The following is a 4,321-nucleotide window of genomic DNA, read 5'->3' on the forward strand; positions in this document are numbered from 1 at the left end:
AGAGGAGTTGTATACTGAACACATCTTATACAAAGCCGTGGGTTTTCTGTCTTCACTGACCTACTGGGCCTCAATCACTTGCTGCATTTCAGCAACTGTTGTGGTGACTGCCTCCATCCTGGCCTGCTTGGTTCCACCACCTGAGGCCACTGTGTGGCGTTTTTGGCTCCTTTTACCACTTAAAAAAAAATTGAGATGGGGTCTCACTATGTTGCCGAGGTTGGACTTGAACTCTTGGGTTCAAATGATCCTCCCACCTTGGCCTCCTAATTAGCTGGGACTATAGCCGTATGTCACTGTGCCCAGCTCCTTTCACTACTTTTTTTTTTTTTTTTTAGATGGAGTCTTGCTCTGCGGCCCAGGCTGGAGAGCAGTAGCATAATCTTGGCTCACTGCAACCTCTGCCTCCCGGGTTCAAGCGATTCTCCTGCTTCAGCCTCCTGAGTAGCTGGGATTACAGGTACCCACCACCATACCTGGCTAACATTTGTATTTTTAGTAGAGATAGGGTTTCACCATGTTGGCCAGGCTGGTTTTGAGCTCCTGACCTCAGGTGATCTGCCTGCCTTGGCCTCCCAAAGTGTTGGGATTACAGGCATGAGCCACTGCACCTGGCCCTTTCACTGCTTTTGAACTGGGATGAAACACTACATCACAAGGTATGAGATTTACCATCGCCAGTAGCTGCTGAAGGGGCAAGGTGATCCAACCTGGAAAGTAGAGCGGTGAATCTTCACCAGGAGGAGGGCAGCAGGTATATTTCTTTTGTTTTTGGTTTTATTTTGTTTTGGCTCTAAGTTTATTCAGTGCAACATAATCCTCTCCAATTTTACTGCGCTGGCTGACCAAGTCCATGACCACATCTGCCTCTAAACTGGGACTGGGTTGCTGAGCCAGCCCCAGCCTTGGCTTTCTTGTTGGCACGGGGGGCACAGCACTCTGTCTGTAGGTGTCTCTGTCGGCTTCCCCTCTTGTGAGTCTTGCAGACCACTCACCCTCCAGACCTTTAGGCTGAGGCCTGCCCGTCTCTGGATGGCTGCAGCATAGGGTGGCTGGCATACTCTCCGTGGGCAGATGAAGGTCATCACGGAGATACTGGATACCCTCATTGGTAAGGCACCAGTAGAAATGTCTCCAGGCAAACTGTTCCTTCATGTAGCCTCGGGACTTGAGAGACTGCATGGCCTTCATGACATGAAGGTTGGGCACACTCTTGTCTGCCAGCTCCAGTGCTTAGGCATGTGGGCATCCTTCTTGGCCAATGGGACTCCCTTCTTAAAAAGGAGCTCATAAATGGCAATCCGGTTAATAAAAGGCATCAACACCTTGGCGCCTGTGGGGTTGGGGGCCGGGGCTGGAAAAGCAGGTATATTTTCTCTCTACCCTTCCCTCTCACACACTCCTCTAGGATATGGTATATAGAGATGTGGACAGCCTGTTGGGACACATCCCGCATGGCTGAGCAACTCATGTTTCTTCATGATGCATTGGCCAGCATCATAGTTCCTTTTCCTCTCATTCTTGTTCACGGAAATCATACTACTAAAGGAAGTACTAGCACTTAAGCCTTTGCATCAAACTCTGTTTTTTTAGGAAACTCAGGTTAACACAATAAAAGTGAGGTGTAAAAAGTGGACACTCAGCAGGAGTGTGAGACCAGCCTGGCCAATATGATGAAACCCCGTCTCTACTAAAAATGCAAAAATTAGCCGGGCTTGGTGGCATGTGCTTGTAATCCCAGCCAGAGTAGCTGAGGCAGGAGAATCGCTTGAACCTGGGAGGTGGAGGCTGCAATTGGCTGAGATCACGCCACTGTACTCCAGCCTGTGAGACAAGAGTGAGACTCCATCTCAAAAAAAAAAAAAAAAAGTGGACACTCAGGATGGAATTTTAGAGTTGAACTGTCATCTATCTGAAGGCAACAGGGACCCGATTGTCTTAGTGAAGTTAATTCACAACTGAAGGCGTGCTCTGAAAGACAGTGCCTCTATTACAGCTTAGGACAGCTGCAGGGTAGTTTGCTAAAGACCAGGTCCAGGACCTGATTATACAACAGAAAGTCCCAGAAAAGAAGGAGGCCCAGAGACCTGAAATGGAAACATTTAGGTAGACAAGGCCAAGATCTTTGTGCCCCTGCATTTCTCTAAGTCCTCTATACCTGCAAAAATAGCCCCTAACCACTTGCCAGAGGAAAAAAAAAATCTCTGCTTGCCTAAGGGATCATACAATGGCCTAATCTGAAGCAGGTGCCTTTCATGATGAGGATTATTTTCCTCAAGATGTGCCCCCAACACACTTTATTGCCTGAAAAGGAGAGTCAGGTTTCAGCACAGCCTGAGCAGGAAATTACAAGCTCTGCTTTAAGAAGAAATTATTTACATGGCAAAGGAATTGTGGGATCTCATTAATAAGTAGTAGCTGAAACTGCAGAGAACATGTACAGGAGTGAATCTTGAATATGTTAGACCAGGGGGACAGAATGCAAAAGTGATGAGGGAAGAATTCATTAATATGGGAATACTCACCCATGATTCAGAATTCCTAATAACTTAATGAGATGACTTCTTGGAGCACTGATCTGATAGTGTTCTACATCAAATGAAGTGGAGATGGCAGAACTTCCTTGATATCATATTGAAGAAAAGGTCGAAAGGCTTGAGGAAGTAGGGATGTTAGATGGAATTCATCATGTATATCCTAAGAACCCACTGCCAGGCCTCCAGGTCCAAGCCTGGCCATTACAGCCTTGGTGACCTGCACGTACACCTCTGGATGGTCCCCAGGAACCAGAAAGTCTGAAGTAACCAGATGGCCACAAAGAGAAGTGAAACGACTGGTTCCTGCCTCAACTAATTGCTCTCCCCCTGCAACCTGCAACCATCGTTCCTGCTCAACCTTTCGAAATTTCTGCCTGGACATTGGGTTTCTCAAGACCCCCACCTCTGTAACTATGTAATTTACCTCACCCTTCCCTGTGCTTGCAACTGGTAACTCTCAGCCTTATGACCGTGCCTGTTTGTAACAGATAACCCCTACTCTTGTGACCATGCATCCCGTGCTGCCCTCCCTCTCCCTAAAATAGATTATCACCTTTAACCGAGCATTTGCCCCAACCTATATAATAACCAGTCTCCTTTCCTACCCACTTTGCCTAACTCCTCTCTTGGACCTGGCCCGCTTGCACCCAGGTGCAAAATAAAAGGCCTCGTTGCCCACACAAAGCCTGTCTGGTGGTCTCTCCACACGAGCAACGTGCCTAACACCCATCACCTGACCTGGTTTATGGGTTAAGAAAATGAGGCACAACGAGGTTAAGTAACTTGGAAGAAGTGAGGATTCAAACCATGCTCTTTGGCCTCAGAATTTGGGTATTTATTTATTTACTTATGTGAGAGAGTTTCTCTCTGTTGCCCAGGCTAAAGTGCGGTGGCACAATCTTGGCTCACTGCAAACTCTGCCTCCCAGGTTCAAGCGATTCTCCTGCCTCAGCCTCCTGAGCAGCTGGGCTTACAGGCACCTGCCACCACACCCGGCTCATTTTTGTATTTTTAGTAGAGATGGGGTTTCACCATATTGGTCACGCTGGTCTCGAATTTTTGGCCTCAAGTGATCTGCCTGCCTTGGCCTCCCAAAGTGCTGTTGATATGGAAGTGGGGAAGGGAAGCGCTGGGAAAGGAAGGACATGGTCCCTGGTGGGTCTCCACCCTGTGGACCTAGGTGAGGACAGGCACTCTCACCTTCGTGCCCAAATGTTGTATTTCCCAAGAGTACCCTCGCCTGCCACGCCTCTATCCTGTGCCTATAAAAACCCCCAAGACCCTAGCAGGCAGCCATACAAGTGGCTGGAGGTGGAGAGGGACAGATTGGTGGAAGACACAAGCGGCTGGATGTCGAGAGGTCGTGAAAGAGAGCCGCCGTGGGAAGAGCTCACGGACAGACGCTGGCGCGCCCGCAGGCCATCCACTGCCAGAGCCAGGCAGAGTTCAGCCGGGGCAGCGGGAGGAGAGCCCACGCCGCTGAGCAACCCGACTCCAGGGGAAAGCCATTTTCCTTCTGGCTCCTCCATCTGCAGGCAGCTTCTTCCACTCAGTAAAACCTGGCACTCACTCTCCAAGCCCACGTGTGATCCGATTTCTCCCGCACGCCAAGGCAAGGACCCCCGGATACAGAAAGCCCTCTGTCCTTGCGATAAGGCAGGAGTGTAACTGAGCTGACTAACACGAGCTGCCTATGGACGCTAAACTAAAAGAGCACCCTGTAACACATGCCCACCGGGGCTTCAGCTGTAAACATTCACCCCTAGACACTGCTGTGGGGTCGG

At 49.4% G+C, this 4,321-nt stretch overlaps 1 pseudogene; it reads right to left on the reverse strand.

Moving 5' to 3' along the window:
* Positions 1-829: 829 nt before the first annotated feature.
* On the reverse strand, positions 830-2,919 carry LOC108291233 (annotated as a pseudogene).
* Positions 2,920-4,321: the final 1,402 nt, after the last annotated feature.

Source organism: Cebus imitator, unplaced genomic scaffold (assembly GCF_001604975.1).
Source record: "Cebus imitator isolate Cc_AM_T3 unplaced genomic scaffold, Cebus_imitator-1.0 Scaffold18, whole genome shotgun sequence".
Classification (NCBI taxonomy): domain Eukaryota; kingdom Metazoa; phylum Chordata; class Mammalia; order Primates; family Cebidae; genus Cebus; species Cebus imitator.